Below are 22,207 nucleotides of genomic sequence, written 5' to 3' on the forward strand. Positions count from 1 at the left end.
CAGTCTCTTTGGCAGGTGCTCACAACTTTAAATGGTGGTTTGAAGGTTAAGACCTGGTTTTAAGGTTCAGGTTAGAATCAGGGTTAGTTCAGTGTCTGTGATGGTTAAGGTTAGGGTGAGGGGCTGGGGAATGCCAGTGTCCTCAGAGCTAACGTTAGTCAAGTAGGTGTGTGTGTGTGTGAGAGAGAGAGAGAGAGAGAGAGAGAGGAGAGAGAGAGAGAGAGAGAGAGGGAGGATAAGCAGTAACAGCGGACAGCCTCCGCCATTGGCTGAGCATGTGTGGGAGGGAGGGATTTGTCTCGGTGGGGGGGTGGTGCTGCTGCAGACTGCCTCATTTTCAGGGGGAGCTGAGCGGAGAGAGAGCGGAGTGTGTTCCCCTCACGGCGGACGCGGACCGGCCGGCGAACACACCGACGCAGACGGGGACTGCTGAGAACCAGCGACTGGATCTGACAGCCGCGCCGTGCGCGCTGCTCCGACCCGCTCAGGGTGCACCGTGCCCGGGTGGAACTGAGCCCTCCCCTGCGGCTCTGCAGCCTCACCCGGAGTCTCCGTTGTTCCGCCGCCGGGCTCTGCGTGCGTGTGGTGGTGTGTTGCATGAGCGTCTGAGGACACATCTACAGCCGTGTTCACACACACACACACACACACACACACACACACACTGACTGACTGTGGAGCCTGGATTGAGAACATTATCACCTCCTGCAGATGCGTTTTCTCTGATTCTGGATGGATTTTTGAATGGTTTTCACCCCCCCACCCCCCCGGATTAGGATATTGAGTGATTCACGGCTCAGAACAACAGTGGAAGTAACAACCTCCAGAGCTGCAGACACGGTGAGCGAGATTTCCACTTTGTGCCTGTGTAGCAGATGAAGAAGCAGAAACACTGAACTCAGATCAGAGTGGCTCTGCTTTTGCTGGATTATGTGCACGTCTCTGATCAGAGGTGTGTGTGTGTGTTTAAGGCAGGTCCATGTGACCTGTGTGTTGGATAAGGTCTGATTGAGCCACATTCTTATCCACTGAGCCATGCTCAGAAACCCCCCTCACCACACACACACACACACACACACACACACACACACACACACACACACACACCAATTTGAAATGCAAATAATTAAGTGCATAACAAATCACTCAGATAAGTCAATATTCTGTCTTGTATTGAGGTCCATAAATCATGACTGAACCAGATTTCAGATGCTTTCATGCAGCCGAATCCTCAGGTCATGGCTGTTGACCCACTTCTGTACTGGATGCATAATGAATTCTTGAAACACACATCCAGTTGTTGAAGATGTGCTTGTGAATGTGTCTGGACTGAGACCAGGTGAATGTTGGACTGGAGGCTCACATCTGTGCTGCCGAATACACTTATCTAATCTTCACAGTCCGTTGAATGTAGCGTCAGTTCTCAAATAATAACAACCTAAATGGAGTCTAACAGTCACCAGGGGCAGGTTTCACAGAACCCCCCCCCGGACCGCTCATAGAGAAAACTATGAGTGTTACCATATCTTTAATCATTATGGCTGGTTTGGCTGCACTGTGAATGGATGGACATGGTGTTTTTTTTTGTCTTCAGTGGTTGATATGTGCTTGATTTTTAAAGGTCCCATGTTGTAAAAAAGTTAGACTTCCATGTCTTGTTTTTGGATTATAAAGCAGATCCAGATTCTATATTAAGAAAGTATCAAAACTCACAGCCTGTACTAAGAAACTGTGTCCAAAAACAAGCCATCAGGACTTTTGGAACTTTGTGATGTAACAACCAAACACCCCCAAGCATGGCCCGCCTGGACCAGCCATTCTGTTGTTAAGCTAGCAAGCTACAAGACAGAAAAATTTTCCAGGCTTCTTTAGATGTCAGGAAGCTAATCTTCATCATTGCTTAGTTTTCGCACCAACAATAGAGACCAGTGTTATTGTTTATTCTTTCTCAAATACCGGAGCCTTTAAGACGGGAGCCTCAGAGGCACAAAACTTCCTGTTCTTGCTCGTGAGTTTTGGAATATAAAATCACAAATATGTATTCTTATTGAAATCCAAACTTCAAATATGACGTGGGAAACGTGAAATATGGGACCATTAAAGAGGCTTGAAAAGGACATGGGCTGAAATATGAAGATTGTAATTTGAAGGGTGTCATAGACCGTGTTGATCATCAGGTTAGAAGATGCTGTGGTTCTGGAGGGTTTTTGTGTGTTTGTGTCCAGTTGATCAGTCCTAGTCCAGTGCTCCCTCTCTTTTAGCTCTGGTTTGGTCTCCACCAGCTCCTGACTCTGTGTACAGGAGGTTTATCAGATGATTCCCTGCAGGTTCTCCACGATGAACGATACAGTTCATTATAAACAGTCATGATAAAATATTGATTAGAGCAGCTTTAAATGGAAAAAATGTCTTTATAGAAATAAACCTTGGTATTAAAATTGAATCTGTATTGACACATTTGAAAGAACCACTTGTTGAAACCATGAAAAGCATCGACACTGTGACTGAGATATCTCCGGGGTCCAGTTGTAACAGCTGTGGCGTCTTTAACACTCTGCTGCTCTTACCTACCTCCCTCCCAAAAGAAACCCCCGCCGTTTGCCATTTGGCAGATGAAATGCATTATGGGTGTATCTGTGACTGTCTCCTCTCTGCATTGTGCTCCCTCTGTTCGTTACGGAGGAGAGCTCCCAGAAAAAAAGAAAAAAAAAAAACAGTTTACAATCAGACATTTTGGTTGCCTCTGTCTCCCTCTGCCCTCCATCTCCTTCCCTCCCTTTTTCTGATAACGGAGCTGAACTGTCGTCCTGAATGTTTCAGGGAGCAGCGTTTACATATTCATCACTTGTTAGAAGGTGTGCCAAAAAACCCTGCGCTTGCGAGGGAACAGGCACCCAACCCCCCGGTAGTAGCACTTGGCTCCCATTGCCACTGACTCCGCACTTAACCCCATCTGGGAAGTGTAAAAATCTGATTTAGGAAATGAGAAATATCATTTGCATCCGTTCAGAAATCCCTCAAGTGTGCGATTGGAATTCCGGATGAGTCGCCCGGGGGTTCGGCTGCGAGGCCGCTGCAGACCCATTTCACACTTCAGCTCGAGCACTTTTATGTGAATGCCGTGGTTAGTGGGGGTGAATGGAGGGAGCCCGCGACGCATGTCAGGGTGGTGTGTGAGCGAGGAGACCAACCCCCCACCCCCTCCCGACTAATATTGTATCAATAATCAAGAGTTTAAAGGCAAATTCCACCATTTTTTTAACACATTCAGATTAGTTTACCCTTAATGTTGGGTTGTCTGTCTGTATCTACGATATCTCAGTAACACCTCGAGGGAACTTCTTCATATTTGGGGCGAACATTCACTTGGACTCAAGGACGAACTCATTAGGTGTTGGTGGTCAAAGGTCAAGGCCAGTGTGACCTCACAAAAGCCATTTTTTAGCCATTATTCAAGACTTCACACAGCAATTTTGACAAAATTTCACACAAATGGTTCATATTGTATATGACTGTGGATAAACGGGGGAGTTATCTGAAACTGGTCTGTCGAGTTCTAGTTTTTTATTTTTTAAATCTGTCTCTCACAAGTGTTTATATGAAACTGCTTAAATATCACTTTATAAAGATGAAATATAGACTAATATTCATGACATAGACATTTCTCATCAGGAAACTTTAAACATACTGTTTGTACTGAGGGATAAAAATTATTAATAACAAATACGACAAAAATACATTCAAGATGAACATTATTTCGATTTTTTTTTTTTTTTTTTTTTTTTTTTAAAGCAATGGACAGATAACAACATCCTCTGTCCACACAGGGGTGGAGTGTTCAGGTCTCCACATACTTTTGGGTGTGTGTGTGTGTGTGTGTGTGTGTGTGTGTGTGTGTGGAAACAAAACAATCCCAGCTCCTCACCATGAGGTGAGTCATTCTGCAGTGTAACAGAGCGAATAATTACAGAGCTGTTTTGTGTACATGTGATTACACCTCACTATCGATGGTCATTGCGATTAGCCCAGGATGCTGTGTGACCTGTTACCATGGCGACAGATGGCTGATTAGTTAGAAAGGCAGGAAGGAAAAATAAGTAAAAATAAAGAAAATGAGAGCGAGACAAAGAGAAAAGAGAAAAACAGCAGATGTTCCACAATTATTCTGCAGAAGTATCTGGGGAGGTTCAGGTGTCGGCATAATTGCAGCTTTTTAGCAAAGTTTAATTTCAGATCCACAGCCTGAGTTTCTTCTGCCTGTACCTGAGATAAACATGGGATCAGGGCTGTTTCTCTCTGATTGTACCTTTTTTAAAGAATTTCTCAAGAAGGCGCAGAACTGTTCAATTTCACTGATCAAAGAAATTAGTCGGGATTGTGAAGTCAGAAAATCTTCACACGCTTTATGAGCAAATATTTAAACATTATGAATCTGGTCCGAATCCTTTTGGCACCAGGTGAGGATTGTGTTAATATCCCAGTGTCCTTAGAGAAATCAGTGATTCCTTTTCAATGAAGTGTTGTTCATGTTGTAATTGAAACAGTGCTGAAACATTTTATTGTGGTTGGAGATGCTCATCCTTGAGGCTGCAGAGCTGCCAGCGGTTCATGTTGATGATTACTTTGCTGTATTCACTAAACTTAAAGCTCCATGTTTTACTCTTCTTCTGTGTTTTATCTGAAGTGTTGATCTCCATCAGAAGATATATTTGTGGTTTTAAGAACCAAAAACCATCTCAGTGTAGTTTTACATCTCCTCTCTCGGGCTTCTCTCTGAAGCCCAAATAACAACAGGTCAGTCAGCCAATCAGAAGAGAGGATCTGAGTCTCTCTTCTGATTGGCCGACTGTTTTCTGCGTGATAAATTTCCCAGAAAATATACTTCATTTGTAATCCCTCCCCCATCTCTGCTGCAGGCTGCAGGACACATTAGCTTCTTCAAACACAAATGTTGGGTTGTATTGTGGGTAATGTAGTGTGTGTATACCTCAGCGTGCTCTAATGGTTCCAGTGTGAATCTGCTGTCATTATCAGAGGAGGGATTATATCAGAGCCATTTGGCTTCCAGTTGATTGTAGCATCCCTTCAGGATCTTACTGAATCTTATTGATCACTGATAGGGAAGTGAATATTTGGATTCAGCCTCGTGATCCAAAGAGTTTAAGCCTGTCAAGCTTTAAAGTCTCATATCTCCTCATCCTAAAGCTCTGCTGACTTTTTAAAAAAGCCAAAGATAAACTCCCGCAGCGAAGATAATGAAACGGTGGAGTCACATTTGTGACAAAATCTCACTTCAACTTGAAGTTTTGCCTCATTTAAATTTGTCTTCCTCAACTTCTTAAGGTGTTTTCTCAACGTTTTTAGGGTAAATTTTAAGGCGGATTGACTTTTGGCACATGCCACAGACTGGATTTTACTGTGACATTTTCTTCAACTAATTCCCCAAAAAATCCAAAGCACTGATACTGATGCTTGTCACGTTCCTGTTTCTCTTCCCTCCACCTCCTTGTGTTATTAGATTCTTCTTCATGTTCTCTTTCTCCCATCACTCTGACACAGGCTGTAGTGTTGTAACTGACTCTGTGCCGGTCTCTAATGAGCTCCTCCTGCTCTATTGTCTGCTCAACTGAAAAGGAATTTAGCCATTAAGATATGACTGATCAATATTTCAAAGGTATATGCAGTATAATATTAATGTAACAAGCTCTGCTGAACGAGCCTTAATGTGCTCTGCAGCTCATATTGCAGAAATGTTATTTTATTCTTCCTCTAATTCTCTTATAATAACATACGTCAAAGATTTGACTGTTACAGGAACAAAAATCTTTCTTTTTTTTCCCTTAAAGGAAAAGTCTAGTGATATTTTTCTCATAGTCAACAAATCAAGACCAAATGCATCAAGGAGCTGATCCATGAGCGTCGTCCAGTGATGCCTGGAGGTATTCAGTTCAGGTGAAAAATGACAAAAGTAGCTGGAAGAGTAGTGTGTTTTGTGTTTTTTTTTTTTTTTTTTTTTTTTTGGTAACAGACACATGTCAAGAGCAGAATGATAATAAATAATAATAATAATAATAATAAACTTTATTCGTACAGCCCCTTTCGTACACGAAATGCATCAGAAAGTGCTTAAAACTGAGAAGCCACCAACGGGATTTACATGAAACATGTTAAAAACAGTAAAATCAGCTGGAGTCATAATAAAATCCTAACACAGGGTGTTAATCCACTGCTGAATGGTCCCGGACATATTTCCTCCTGTTTGAGTGACGTTCACTAAAAAAGAAAAAATACAGAACACCATCAGACTTTTCAATTTAAAAAAAAAAAAAAAAAAAAAAAAAAAAAAAAAAAATTATAATTGTGTTGTCATTTTTTTGTTTGATTTGATCCCGTTTTAAGTGCTGACCTCTCTCCGAGCGCTAAGCAGCAGGGTGGCAGACGGATTCATAATCAACCGAATTAACGACTAATATCTGCTGATTGTGCCCACGGGCTGTATTCGCCTCCTCGTCTCCTTTCACCGTTTCCCTCCATCCGTCCTCTCTCTCTCTCTCTCTCTCTCTCTCTCTCTCTCTCTCTCTCTCTCTCTCTCTCTCTCTCTCTCTCTCTCTCTCTCTGCTAATGGTTTCTCCATTAACCCCACCTGATGACTGTGTGGGTAATTACAGATGTATTTACGGCCTGTGGCCACACACAATGAGAAATAAATAACGGGTTTGACCGAGCAGAAGGAGACATTAGCCAGCCGTGCCTTTCTTCTTTCACAAATTTAACCACACACACACACACACACAGACTCAGACTTCTCTCTTTAATGGAGACTCTTGCCAGGAGGTCGGACTGTGACATCCTTGTACAGTATTGTCTCTAAATGTCCCTGTTGCTGCTGCATCAGTTCAGCTCCAGCTCTGCACGTCTCTCCCTCCCTCCACTGCTCTGTTGTGCAACAGGATGTTTAAAAATAAAATCCCCTCGGTGTAGGTTGAGCGGACGGCACTTTACTCCCTCATCGCTCGCTTTTTTCATCTCCTTTCCATCCGATCACAGGCTCCACAGGTTTTTCCTGCTCCCCAAAGTTCAGCAGATTTAACGAAAGGTATGGACCGGCGTACCGCAGCTGGACATAAACACCCACCACCTCTTGGTCTTGTTTTATCTGCTGATGGATGTGGGCTAAAGGACCATTTTGGTGATTTTCAGACCACATCCACACTAACCCGGCTAAATCTGGCAGTGATGTTGCTCCACTCCAGCCTCTGCTTCTTCTTCCCTTTTTCACTTTCTTCTTCACTGCTCTAAAACTCGTGCTTCGCAGCCTCTGGCCGCTGCTGTTATGTGCAGTGAAGAAGAAGTGATTTCCAGTGAACAGTGTAACGTTATCCCTGTTAGCAAAATGTCAGCAATTACACTGGCAAGGTGTACAGTATGACAGGCTTTCATTTGGAGGAGCGGCTCTAGTGTTAGGAACTGTTATTTATTCCTTCTTTATTTTTTTATGACTAAATTAGATCATGAAATAAAGATTATTTGCCATTTATGTATTCAACAATCAATCAGCCAATGCACAAGTTCAGGTATCAGGGCCTGCACATTTACCGGTTTCACTCTTGAAACCGTCATTTCCCCACCGCTCCCCTGAGAGCCTGCAGCCTTGTGTGGTCTGCTGGGCTGCATGCTAATAATCCGTCTGAAGCTCTGATTGATTTCAGGTCATCATCTGTTTGCTGTGTTTGTGTTTTAGCTCCTTGTGTTTTAGCTCCTTGGCTGAGAGCTGTTGTCAGATTTACGTTGGCCAATACTGAGGGTTAAACGTTAACAGGTGCGAGTCAAACTCTCACCACATTCACAGCACATCCGTGCATGTTTCTTTTTGATTTATGTGGCGTTGTAAAAATGTCTGGTTGGTGGGAGTTATATTGTCATTTATTCAATCATGAGCTTGTGTTAAGAGCGTTTTATTGTGATTTTTTTTTTTTTTTTTTTTTTTTTAAGACTGGTCGACATCATAGAGTGTGATGGGAGCTTGGGAGAAAATCCAGAGATTGAAATGAAATATGAAAATGTGCCTTTGTTCTCTGAGTGGTCTGAATGTTTCAGTTTTATGCTTTTATGTCAGCTTCACTCTCATTTCAGTGAAAGTTTGGTTTTGATTTGTCAAAAATATTAAAACTGCAATTCACATTTTGAGTTGCTTTGCATTTTGCAGCAGTGATATTTTAAAGCTCCACAGTCTAAAGGTGGATGTCCATGTGTTTGTGATTATAAAGCAGGTCTAGGTTCTATATTAATACTGTGAAAGTATCAAAGCCTCAGTCCACAGAGAAATGCACACAGCCTGTATTCAGACACTGAGCCTTAAAACCAGCCGTCAGGACTTCTGGAACTTTGTGATGTCACAACAAAGCAGTCATCACTCTCAGCCACGCCCACCTGGACCCACCATCCAACCTTTGCAGGATTTCAGTGTTTACCTGAAATTTGTTGTATTTTTACTGAACAACTCAGAAAACAGTCAGCCGATCAGAGGAGAGGCTCAGATCCCCTCTTCCGATTGGCTCACCGACCTGTTGTTTTTAAAGAGTTCCTCCACCAAGTTTACTCATCATGTTTAGCACTACTCAGCTGGTGAAATGCAATATAATCATATACAACAAAACAGAAGCTTGGATATTAATTTAACACACCGGTATCTCCTCCTTCAGCACCATGGACAGCGGCTCTAGGCCAGACCTGACAGAACACTTATTTCTAAACTTCAATATTTGATAGAAAATAATATCAGAACAACAAGTATTGTTATAGGAGCTCGGGCGCTAACGGTGAAAACCCATTTTCAGTTTTAATGTTGTTTGAGCCATAAACTGTTTTATAGTCTGACTTGCTGTTGGGGGCACTGAGATCCTGGTAAACCGTCACATTGGTCCGGTCATTCATTCATTCATTTATTCATTCATTCAGAGCATGCTGTGTGCATGTTCAGGGACTGGGCTCACTGTAACTTTAACAGGGCAAATGGGAGCAGATCAAAACTAGACATCAAACTAAAATACTGGTTTACATAACAAAGGAAATTAGAGGTTGCAGTGACTATCTTCCATAGAAGAAAGCCATTAAGAGGCTAAGTGGCCTCTTCACTGCGGCGCATTCATAGTTTAGTCCAGGTGAGTTTAAATACTGTCTGGTAAACAAACAGGCAACTGCAGACCGGTAATTGTTGTATTTCAATACTTAAAGCTAAATATGATGGTCATTAGAAAATATTGCAGCCCTCCTCACCCTCTTTGTCTGAATCCCGCCACACAAATGAGCAGGTAAATAATATCAGCTGTGTGTGCATCTCTCTGTGGACTGAGGCTTTGATACTTTCACAGTATTAATATAAAACCTAGACCTGCTTTATAATCACAAACACATGGACATCTACCTTTAGACTGGATGGAGCTTTAAAACAAAGTCACCAGGGTTTGTGTCAGAGTAAAATTCCCAGTCAGACATGTTTTATATTATTTATATTCAGTTTTGACCTCATGGTTGGCAGTAGGACAAAAAGGTCACAAAACTCTGCAGAGAGGTCATATGATTGGTCGAACATGGACCGAACCTGTCTTCCTTTCCTGATACCATCGCAGTTCTTTGGTCGTGAAAGGCACTCAGGTAACCAGTCAGTCGTCGACTGACTGTCAGCAGCAGCAGCAGCAGCAGCAGCAGCAGCAGGAGGAGGAGGAGGAGGAGGAGGAGGAGGAAGCCCTGACCTGTGTCCTCCTCTTCAGTTTGCAGGGCGACGCCGCTGCAGCGCTGATCGCCCTCAGCTCCGAGCTGCACGTGGGAGTCCAACTCCGATATGATGCCTTTTATAGAGGACGCTGCTGTTTTTCTCCAAGCGTTCCTATTTCTGTGGAGTATGAAAGGCTAGGTGGGTGTGGGTGTGTGTGGGGTGTGGGGTGGGGGGTGGGGGGGTGTAATTCTGACTGCTTATGCCCCGGGTGAGTGAACGGACTGTACACAGATGTCAGTGTTGTTACAGGAACACAAACCCAGTGTGTGACCTGTGTGTTGTGTTGTTCTGGGAAGAGAGCGGCCAGTAATGAATGAAACTAAATAAAGGAGAGTTCCAGGAACATTTCGACCTGAGCTGTGTGAAAACTTCAGCGTTTAATAGTCAGATAAATTACTTTTATATTGGTGAGAGACCTTTTGTGGCTGTAGAAGCTACGTGTCAAAGGTCACTGGATTTGATGTGTTTTTGCTGCTGTTTCTCTTTTTGTTTTATTCTTGTTTAGTTTATTGAAGAATAAAACAGAAAAGCGAGGTTTGTAGGGCATTCAGACCAAAAACAGCTCTGTGATGAAATAACCAGAGCTGTGCTGTGAGGGCGCGCTGCTTCATGAATCAATAAGATGAAATATTTCAAGTTTGAAGGTCTCTCAGAAAAAATGGTTCATGATACTTTTAGTTAAAATGACTGCTGGCGTTGTTAGGCTGTGTGCATTTCTCTGTGGACCCCCCCCCCCCCACTGCACTTTCTCCTCACCCTGAGTGTGAACCCACTCTGCACAGGCTGGATGGATGGAAATAACCTGAATGACCCCTGACCCCTGAAGAAGACACATTGTTCTTGTTTTTAATCATGCAGACATCTTTAGTATGGCATTGTGGTCTTCACAGTTTACCTCTGTATTTTGCTGAGCAGAGTAGTATTGGGGGGGGGGGGGGGGTTGGGGTGGCGGTGTGGGGTGAGGTGTTTTAGCCTTGGGAGGTGTCGGCCCCTTCCTGGTAGGGTCTTTTGTCCCTGTTAACGGCCTCTTCGTATTCAGATCAGATGGGGGGGCGGGCAGAGGCAGGAACAATTTTAGTCCGTGATGTTGCAGCTTCAACGGGGGGGGGGGCAGCAGCAGCCAGGTACCAGGGCTGTAGGGAGAGAGTGTGACGATGTTTCATTGTTCATCATATAGTTCTTATAATGAAGCCACATTACAGAGAGACCCCCCTGGTTTGTGTCTGAGATCATGTTAATGAGCTGCCCTCGCTCTGTCAGGCTCTGTTCCTTACATTTAAACCGACCGCGGTGTACGACCTTCTACCGGGGGCGACTTTTATTCTGACAGCTTCCTGTTAGTTGTCGGCTGATGCTTCAGACGGAGGGTGTCGCGTTTGTTCTAATGTTTAATCTGAGAAAAAAAAAAAACACAAACAGATGTTTGGTGATGAAGTGTTTCACTGGTTTGATTGATTTCACTGAGTAAATGCTGCACTGACGCAGGTGCTAACTTCCTGTTTACTCTGCAGACGAGCAGGATTAAAGATGAGCTTCTCCTGTTGCTGGTATGGAATCAAGTCTGTGGTACATGAACGATCATAAACCAAAGTACTGATTGACCTGATGCTGGTGCTGGAGCAGTGGTGCAGTCTTCAATCATCAATCAATCAATGATTATCAATCAATCATCTCCGTGTTCCTCAATAAACACGGAGCTTGTCAGAAATCTAATCCCACAGTACACTACACCACTGTGCCGGGGGAAAAGTCAGTGGATCCGCAAAGTCATTAAGAAAGATCCTGGAGGACGACTGAACCACACCCCGGATGCTAATACGACAGTGAATCCAGAAAGTGTCTCTAGTGAGGAGGTTTAAACCGTCACTTGTTAATATAAAACGTGTCTCACTGGGAATTTTACTCTGGAACAAACACTGGTGACAAAAAATAGAATAGGTTTGTTTGTTTGTTTTAAAGCTCCATCCAGTCTAAAGATGTCCATGTGTTTGTGATTATAAAGCAGGTCTAGGTTCTATATTAATACTGTGAAAGTATGAAAGCCTCAGTCCACAGAGAAATGCACACAGCCTGTATTCAGAAACTGAGCCTTAAAACCAGCCGTCAGGACTTCTGGAACTTTGTGATGTCACAACAAAGCAGTCACCACCCTCAGCCATGCACCAAGCCCCGCCCACCTGGACCCACCATCCAAGCTTTGGTTCCTCTGAGTGTTTACCTGATATCTGCTATATTTTTATTGGATCATTCAGAAAACAGTCAGCCAATCAGAAGAGAAGCTCAGGGCCTCTCTTCCGATTGGCTGAGAGCAGCCTGAGAGAGGAGATAAAACTACACTGAGATGGTTTTGGTTCTTAAAACCACAAATATATCTTCTGATGGAGATCAACACTTCAGATAAAACACAGAAGAAGAGTAAAATGTGGAGCTTTTAAAAGTTTATTCATATTTAAGCAACTTTCATCTACTTGGTAACAGTTGGTTAAAGGTCACAGTCATGGTCAAAAACAACTGGCTGTTGATTCTAAACAGGAAACAAAGAATTTCTACAGTGTGGCGCGACTTCTGCCTTCGCTCCCGACAGTCCGCAGTGATGGGTGACGCCACCTCTCGAGGTCAGTCATCACATGAATGTAAGTGTAGGTCGGTTGCAGCTTTTTTTTTTTTTTTACAGTTTGTATCTGATGCTGTCAGAGGTCATGTTTACACCCCCCCGTCTGTTTATCTCCAAAATGAATTAAGTCTGGTTGACAGCCTGATCTGAGCCGGAGGATACAGTGAATAGATTTTTAGCATTTGTTTCAGTCTCAATCACGACACAGTTGTTGTAATTGATTCATGATTTTAGCTCTTCAGGATTGTATTTGTGTCCTAATCTGTTGCAGATAAAGGTGGAAACTGTGGAAACGTTGCAGGCTTTGTTCACACCAGTATTTTCAGATCCCTCCTTTATCCAGCAGCTTTAACGTGTATTTTACAGTTGCAGTTTGTTGTGTGAGTTTGGATTTCTTTGACGACTAATGAGGTCCAGGTTAATGTAATTTTTCCTGTGATGTTGTCTAAAAGCTTAAAAAGGTCTGAGTGCTGCTTCCAGGCTGCTTGAAGTCGTCGTCTGAATCCCAGGAGAGGACTTGTCATCCTTCCTGTCTGTATCTGTCTTGTTTCCTCTTGTCAGTCCTACTGGAGCTGAACTTTGCTCCCAGCATGCCTTTATTGTCCCTTTGATTGACAGATCCACTCCTGAACGGGGCGACCAGTGTTGACAGCCGATGATGGATCAGCTGGAGACGACGCGTTTGCGTGAGATGCAGCCTTTCGTGGCGCCGCTCGTCTGCTTTGTTTCCTGTCCTGACACGCGAGGGTGGAGTTTTGATAACTTGCTGATGTGACCCAGCAGCCGGTGTGGACTGACACCCTGCACGTGGTTCAGTATTTCAGGAAAACGTGTGCATGAACAGATTGTGTGCGACATGTACTCAGAGAATAAAAAGTTTGAACTTATTTTGAACTTTTCAACAAACACCAGATGGCAATCGTTACAGTGGTCTACATATTGTATCTAATATTCCTTCAGCTGAAAGATGTGTAATTACAGATAAAGAGCTATAATTATGGACACTTTTCCCATTCCGGTAGCCTTTGACTGATATGTGATAATATTCAATATTGCAATATTTCCCACTATATGCATTTTTCTTTATATCTGGATTTTTTATTTTTTTTTGCCTGTCTGCCGAGACCGACCCTCACTTTACTGCTTTGTTAACTGTACAAAATAAAACCTTGAACTGCTGTTTAGCATGTCTTACACCTGAAACATAAAAGACAATAATATAATTATATATTATTTAAAGAAACTTGACACATTAAATACAATAATATAATTATATATTGTTAAAAAACACCTGAATAATAAAGTACAGTAAAAAGATTATATATTATTAAAGAAAACATGAAATATAGAATACAATAATATAATTATACTTAATGGAAAAAAAACCAAAATAATAAAGTACAATAATATCATTGTTATTTTAAAGAAACCTGAAACATAAAATACAATAATATAATTATATATTATTAAAAAATACCCAAATCGCAAAATAAAATAATATAAGGCTTATTGACTTGAGACAGACATGTAAAAATGTCAGCATATTTATTACAAGATCTTAAATTGCGTGATCCATATGATCCATCTCTGTCAGTTTCTAAATGTCTTGAGAAAGGAAACAAACCAAGCAGCAGCGATGGACGTGACGTCTGCCGCCGCCGGCTATAATCCTGTCGCTTCTTCTTCTGTCCTGGTCTGTTTGGGGACAGGAAGCAGGCCAGGAGGCGTCCGAAGGCTCCGTCCTCACAGACTCAGTCAAACTTTGAGGATCTGTCCAAAAAGTTGCTGTGCTCCATCTCGTGTGTGTGTGTGTGTGTGTGTGTGTGTGTGTGTGTGTGTGTGTGTGTGTGTGTGTGTGTGTGTGTGTGTAGATTTGTGAGACCCCAGAGCTGTTGTAACCCTGCAGTTTTTGCACATCGCTGCATCACCACGACCAGAAACTTCCTCACATCATCTTCAACATCTACGTCAGCTCGGGTCCTCTGGATTCAATTTGTGAAATAAAAGCTTCTCAGCTTCTCCAGTTATCTGATGGGAGACGTCCGAGTGTCTCCACCATGAAGCAGAGATGATTTTTTTTTTTTTTTTGAAATCATCTCTGCTCACAACTGCAGCACCACATTATGTTAATGTAACTTTGGTAAATGAAATTAAAGGCAGCAAAGTATCGACTGTGATGGATCATCTTTCTGCAGTGTCCTGAAATAAACCAGAGTCTGCCCAGGAGGAAGGAAGCTAATCCAAAATCTTTCAGACTGTTGATCTGAAACTGGTCAACAGGAAAAAAATATGATATAAAATATAAAATAAGTTTATGAGGTACATCTGGTTGAAACTAGTGTAGTCTATTCAGTGTTGATTCTACTTTATGATCATTTTGGCGGATTAGTTTGTGTGTCTGCTGAACTGTGTTGTGTTATACAGAGAGGTGTGTTGGTAGTTTAACCCCACCCTCACTGAGTTGAATGAATAATAAGCACAATAGTCGATATAACACAATAGATTCTATATTATGTAATTTATTTATTTATTTTATTTTTCAATAAACTAAGATTTTTTTCTCTCTTTATTATTCATATATATTCATATATTTTTCCCCCTGAAGCTGCTCATTAAAACTCCAGTCTGGATGCTGCACAGCTCTTGAACGTCCTCCGCTCAGATTTCCACCACCATCCCGGTGAAATCACTGATTTGGTTTTAAAGACACAGAGGCACAGCTATCATCAGCTGGAACAGGATAGATATAAAGGGATGTTCCTTATGCCCCCCCCCCGCTGAACCTGAGCATGACTGCAGTGCCATTTCTCCAGGTGCAGTGTGTGTGTGTGTGTGTGTGTGTGTGTGTGTGTGTGTGTGTGTGTGTGTGAAATCCTTTTCCTCCTTCTGATGCTGAGTCAGAGAGAGAGAGAGTTAAATATTTCAGGAAGGTCGATGGGAGCAGCAGCTCTGTGTGAGCTCCTCACCCATTCAGCCTTGTGTATGTGTGTGTGTGTGTGTGTGTGTGTGTGTGTGTGTGTGTCTGTGGATTGACAGTGAGGGCTACGGATGCAGAAATGGTTGAATTAAAGGTCCCATATTTTACTCTTCTCCTGTGTTTTATTTGAAGATGAAAACATATATCTGTGGTTTTAAGAACCAAAAAAAATCTCAGCGTAGTTTTACATCTCCTCTCTCGGGCTTCTCTCAGCCAATCAGAAGAGAGGCTCTGAGCTGTTGTGTAAATCCCCCGCCATGAGTACAGAAACCAGGTTTGTTGTTTACCTGAGGTTTTGATGCTGTTGTATAAAGCCCGACTGTAACCTGGTTACCTGACTCCATTGATATGGTGCTGACTGATGCTTTTTTCCTGTACTTGAACGCACCAGAATTATGTGCACAAAGACACACTCTGGTTACGTTCCTGCAAACACAACTTTGTCTCTGGGAAATATATTTTTCTTGCTCTGTGTGGGATGTGACTCAGGTATTCGGTGTGTGTGTGTGTGTGTGTCACGATGAGAGGTGTGTATAACCAGGGAAAGCTCAGTGACTGTTATCTGTTTGTGTCTCCGTGTGGCTCTGCCAGCATCCTCATTATCTCTATTTGATCCAACGGAAGGCACCGCCGTGCAGCTAATGAACCGGGGGAGACGAGACGAGACGCAGGCGCGGCGCTGGGCCGGACCGCCGCTCAGCTCGGTTGAGGCTAACATGATTGGCCCTGCTGGTAGCAGGGGAGAGGGGAGGGATGGGGTGAGAAAATGCAGAGAGGAGCCGGATGAAGATAATGTATGAGAGTTCAGAGTAAAAGCAGAGATGCACTAAACACGAGCTGTTAATCGTGTTCATAAATAATGCAGCATCCATTTGGCCGACTCTCCTGAACTCAGCACCCTGAGTGCACCGGGCGTGGCTGCTCAACTATGAGTCTGTGTGTGTTTTTATATTTTAGTTTCATGGAGTGTCACTGAACAAACTTGCAGCCAGAGCTTGTTAAAACTCACAGGACGTTTCTTCTGAAAGAAGTCGTATTGAATTTTGGGAAAGTGTTTCAGATGACACAGCACAAAACATCTCAGTGTTTCCATTTGAAAGGAAATGAGTTTAAATCTGCTTAAGAGGAAACAAGGCTCAGCTCAGCTGAGGGGTTAATGCAGCCTGTATCTAATTAGATTTTTAAACATCTAAAGTTGCTCTTCATCACTGATGAGAGTTTGAGTGTAATATGATGCGGCACTGATATGAAAACACTCGACTCTGAAATCAGCAGTGAAATCAGTTTCCTGGTTCTTTGCGACGGATTATCTTCCTCTGCTGAGGCTGGATTTCCTCTCCGAGCGGCGACGAGCAGCAGAAAACACTTTATTCTTAGGGAGAAAAATGAGCTCTGACTGTGTGCAGATGAATCTGAAGATGCTCGTTATGTAATTAAAGTCGTCTAAACAAAGTACTCACACTACATCAGAGTGTTGCCTCCTCCTCTTGATTGACAGATTTGACTGAGGGACATGAACCTGCGCTTCTGCTGCACTGTATTTAAACCCTCCATGAAATCACTGTTAATGAATACCATAGCTGTTGTCATGACAACAGAAATGATGGCAGAGGATATTTCTATTGCGACACCTGAGCTGTGTTTAGCTGTAATTAAACACAAAATAAGTGACTGTCGAGAGGCTGAAGGCAACGCAACAGAGCTGGACGACAAACTCAGTGCTGGTATTTCAATCAAACTTACTCATCACAGTTTTCAATAAATATATTGTCTGAATGTGACATAACTGAACAGGAAATGACCACGACAAAGGCATTGGTTTCTAATCAGAAGTTCAACCAACCAACCAACCAATCACCCAACCACCCAACCAATCAACCAGCCAGCAAGCCAGCAAGCCAACCATCAAACCGCCCAACTTGTCTGTTCAGTCAAGAGAGTCTGTTCATAATTAATTAATGTTTCCATACAAACATATAAAAAGTGAACCAGCAAAAGACAGCCGGTCAGTCTGGGTTTGGACAAGTATTTAGAAATGAAGTTGGGATTCAGTCACGTTGGCCTTTTGTTGGTCAGTAACATGGAGCCCACAGATGCGTAATCAGGGTAAACACAAGCTGTGACCATGGTAACAACATGGTGTGTGACAGAGTAATGCAAACTTACGTCAGTTTCGGGCTCGGGTTGGACTTAGGTCAGGTTTTCAACAGCTTGTTCGTGTGTTCAGCCTGGGTACACCTTCAGTGTGTGTGTGTGTGTGTGTGTGTGTGTGTGTGTGTGTGTGCGTGCATGTGTGTGTGTGTGTGTGTGTCAGATTTCACCTTCACACTGGTGTGTGACTGTAACACCACTGTGTGACAGGCTGCTTCAGTTTGTCTGTAACAACCAGGACGTTTAATTAATTTGGCCTCTTTGTCTCAACAGAGAGAAACTGAGGTGAGACCAACCTGAGGAAATGAAGACAGAGGAGACAAACCTGTCAGGGGGGGTGGGGGGGTGGTCAGTGTCCCTTTCATCTGCTCTGTGATTGGCACAGTTGGATCTGTCTTGTGTAAAGATGCCAGATGTGGTTTTAGGGCTGTGGAACTGGGCCAGAGTGGGTTGGGAAGCAGCTCTGGAAGGCTGAACTTATTTCACATCATTCTCCATGATGTGCCAGATTTCGCCTGCTGCTGTGGTAGCGTGCTAGCTTTTTTTTTTTTTTTTTTATAAATCTTATTAATCCTTCATAAAAATCTGGAAATCTACATGTTTTGACCTTTTTTCTGCCATGCCAGGACACGTGTTAAGCGTCACACCTGTAACAATACACACATATGAAATACACCAATGAAAATCTAGCATTAAGTTTACTATATTATGTTTTTGTCAAACTTTCCATCATCAGATGACAATAAAACTATATTCTAAGATTTCATAGTCTAAAAAGAGAAACATGCTGTCAGTGTGGGCGCAGATTATTCTCAACTCAAGAGTTTTCTTTTTAATTTAAAACCACAGTGACACAATTTTGCTCTAAAACGAGCTTTCGCACATAAAACGGTCTTGAACTCCGACCTCGCTCTGCGTGGAGCGGTGCTGTGATAACCTCATTATTCTCCACCGCTCACTGCAAACTCTCTGCCAGCTCCACCAGTTACTGAAGCAGCAGCAGAGAGCGAGTCGATGGGTTAATCATGCATGTAGGGTGGATATCTGTGTGTGTGTGTGTGTGTGTGTGTGTGTGTGTGTGTGTGTGTTATACTGGTTGTTCTGAATTCTTGTTTATTGGGCAGAATTAGATTTAGGATTTTAATTCAAAGGTTTCAGCTCCTGATATTTATTGTGGATATGAAAAATAAAATTCTGTTTAAAAAGAAACAAAAAAATAAACCAGTTCTTTCTCTGCGTGGAAACATTTTCCGATCTGGAAACTTTTAAAACAATTTAAACAAAAAATCTTAATATTTTAGCCATAAAGGAAACGATGACCCAACTCTGCGCCCCCCTCTCCATTTTATTGCTGTTTGCCAAAAAGCAGCAGCATCAGCAGAAGTGTATCTGTAGCTTATAACCCCCCCCCCCCACCCAGTTCCCCCACCTCCAACCAGAGCCAGGATCTCTCCCAAAGTCCCTGAACTCATCTGAAAATCTCTCTTATCTCGGCCCCTCCCCCCAGTTTCTCACCCAGCAGCAGCAGCTACTCAGCGCCTGTGGGCGCTTCACACCGAACACGCTGAGAATATCACAGCAGCTCCTGCAGAGAGGCAGGGAGGGATCTGACTGGACGGTGTGCCCCTGCAGAGGCTCATGGGTAGTTAACACAAACTAACGCTGATGGACAGAGACGTGTTGCTCAAGACAAACTCACCAGGACTGGGTCTCGTTTGAATTCTATTGATTTAGATTCTGTTTTTAAAAAAAAAAAAAAAGATTCTGGTTTCTATTGATTCTGCATGGAGTTGAAGCTGTGGGGGCCACCGGCTCTCTCACTCACCTGATGCTGTGCTCGCTTGCTCCCTGGCAAGTTTATAACCTTTGTTTGCAATAATAAAAAGTTCTCATGTTGAGGAACCAGTAAGCAGAACCAAAATGGACCCTGGTCCTGGTTCTACTTTGGAGTTTTGGTTCCCAACCCGACTGAGCTCCATGTATTTCCAAAGTAAGAGTGACGATGTAGAGATGTGTCCCTGAAGCCCTGAATAAACTTCCTTTTAACAATGCGTATGCGGGGGCGCCTCGGTGGCTCACCTGGTAGCGCGCATACCATTAAGGCTTAGTCCCACCCGCAGCGGCCCTGGGCTTGAATCCGACCCGCGGCCCTTTGCTGCATGTCGTCCCCCCTCTCTCCCTGACTTTCCTGTCACTCTCTCACTGACCTATCCAATAAAGGCATTAAAAAAGGCCAAAAAAAAAAACTTAAAAAAAAAAAAAAATATGTATGCGTGCACATCATGGCTGCCGTGCGTATCCTGCGTTCGTTTGGTTACGTGACACGTTCGCAAGACGCAATATTGACTTGAACGCTTGGGGCGGTGGCGTGACTACAGATCAATAGATAAGATAAGGTCGACGAAATGGTGGCTACGATGGCGCCGCTGCCTCTTTTATTGCTGTGATTGCAGCAAAAGCAAAACACAGACCTCTTCCAGTGTCACCAACGCTTGGTGGAACCAGGCCTTAGTGTCAGAGCGAACAATTAGATCTGATAAAACAAAAGTGTATCATATAATTCAGCATCACATCATCCTGAGTTCCCGCCTCACACTTTTAAATTCATCATTCTGTTTCTTTGAGTCCAACAAGTTAAAAAAAAAAGGGCCAGCATCTGAAAACTGATAGGTCAAGGCTGATGACAATGTCGAAGTGTTTTAGTGTGAATGTAGTTAACACAAAACATCTGGATGATATTAGCTTTAATGGTAATTAGCAGCATTGCCCAGTGATCTGAATCCGGTTTATCTCTCTACTGTTAGTTTTGACCTCTCTCTCTCTCTCTCTCTCTCTCTCTCTGTCTCTCTCTCTCTCTCTCTCAGATTTTCCCTCTCTTCATGTTCTTTCACTCGGCGTCTTTTCACCAGGCTGCACCTGCAGTGTGATCACAGATGATTCCTCTGTCATTTCTGTCATGTTGCTTTCAGAAGTCGCACATCAAAGCACTGATTGGCCGACCTCCTCTGTGCCTACAGAAGGCTGCTAATTGGCTCGAGTCCTGTGTGACTCACGTTTGTGTTTTTGTGATGGTGATTCAGTCGCTGTTTTTGTTTTAAAGTGTTTTTGTCTGATTTCGTCCACGTGTCGTCGTCGCTCGGCAGCTGGAACAAGCTGAAGCAGAAGCTCCGCTGAAGTGCTGTGCTGGTTACAGATAGTTAAAGGTTCTCTGCTGAAACAGATTCATTTTGACTTGTAGTCTCTGCTCTCTGTCAGGTTCAGTTTCAGTCAGACTCTGAATCGAGTTGTTTTAAAATCTGCAGATGCATCTTTCAGCTGATCCTGCTGCCGCCGCCACAGAAACACTTTGTCCGGCTCATACTTACACGCTGAAAGCAGATTACAAACCCAGTTATCTCCACGCGGCTTCGTCCAGGAGAAGTTTACCCCGGGGGGAAATCAGGTTTCTCTAATCCTCCGGCCTGATTACAGAAACCAGGTCTCTGCGTTAACATACACGTCATCAGTGATCCAATCACAAGTGGTCAGCTCTGAGTACGTCAGATCACACCTGGCTTTAACGTGTGTCGCCAGTCTCCACTGCTGATTGGATCTCACTTCCCTGCTTTGTGCACAAATAAACATGTAGGTGTTGTTGTTTACAGCCAATCTCATGGGTCTGGTGTGTGTGTGTGTGTGTGTGTGTGTGTCTGAGAGAGAGAGAGCAGGACATGGAGCGGTTGAGTGAATCACTGCTCTGCTCACAGCTCTACAGTGAAATCAGGTTTTCTCCATTAGAAATAGTAAAATATTTTAGGTTCATTATAAACTATGATGGGACTCATCAGACTGTCAGAGGACGTCAGCAGAGGAGGGGGTCCTTCATGTGGTCCAGACCACCTGTGAATGTGGTCTGAGTGATGGGATCTCAGGTACGTTCACACCTTAACTTAGAGCTGAACAATTTCTCCTCAGCTGAGGGAGTTACTTAAGGGTGCTGCACAGAATCTCTTAAAAAGTTTCCTTTTGTTAAAGAAAAAAGTCAAAGGCATTTGCAGCAGTGAAAGAGATTTTACAGCAGTAAAATTCCACAGTTTCCATGGAGACCGTTGATTTGCTGCCATTAGCACTTGGGACACCTGTTACCACTTTTAGGAACGCTGTCGCATCCTGTTGTTCTGACAGGAACTTGGTCGGAGTGAGTGAGTGACCCGGAACGCCGCTGATCTGTGACGGCGTGGACGACTGTACCTCACCGGAAAGATCCGTAGCATAAAACTGTAGAGAAATCATGACGCTGCAGAGAGTCAATGGTACCTTTAGTTTTTTCCTTACTTTGGTCACTCAGGTCTTTTGTGCAACAGTTTAACTGACTTTAAGTGATTCCTTAAGTATAAGACTAAGCTAAGGAGAAAACCTTAAATACGCCAGTGAACATTTTAAGGAAACCTTAAGGAGAAGACTTAAGGTGTTTTGTGGAACTGGCTCCTGGTGGTTTTTATTTCTTCCGGAGATAACCTGCAGCTGAGAGCAGTCGCTTTACCTCACATTTCCTCTTCTTCACAAAACCTGGTAGAAACATAATCAGCTCATCGCTCAGTGTTAAACTCTGTTAATCCTTCACCCTCACAGAGAACAGCAGATTTCTCTCAGATCACTGAGGAGCGTCTGAACTAATCTGTTTACTGCCGAAGAAACAAGAAAGAGGTAG

At 43.2% G+C, this 22,207-nt stretch overlaps 1 protein-coding gene across 5 annotated transcripts in view; it reads left to right on the top strand.

Moving 5' to 3' along the window:
- Nucleotides 1–313: 313 nt before the first annotated feature.
- large2 (LARGE xylosyl- and glucuronyltransferase 2) overlaps nucleotides 314–22,207 on the top strand; it is a 70,130-nt gene continuing 48,236 nt past the window's right edge. For all 5 annotated transcript variants that reach the window (XM_071489831.1, XM_071489832.1, XM_071489830.1 and 2 more), the window contains exon 1: nucleotides 314–840. The gene's annotated coding sequence lies outside the window, so the exon portion shown is untranslated. The remainder of the gene's footprint in view (nucleotides 841–22,207) is intronic.

This window comes from Trachinotus anak, unplaced genomic scaffold (genome assembly GCF_046630095.1).
Source record: "Trachinotus anak isolate AG129_WGS33_773 ecotype Australia unplaced genomic scaffold, CSIRO_AGI_Tana_v1 ptg000011l, whole genome shotgun sequence".
NCBI lineage: Eukaryota > Metazoa > Chordata > Actinopteri > Carangiformes > Carangidae > Trachinotus > Trachinotus anak.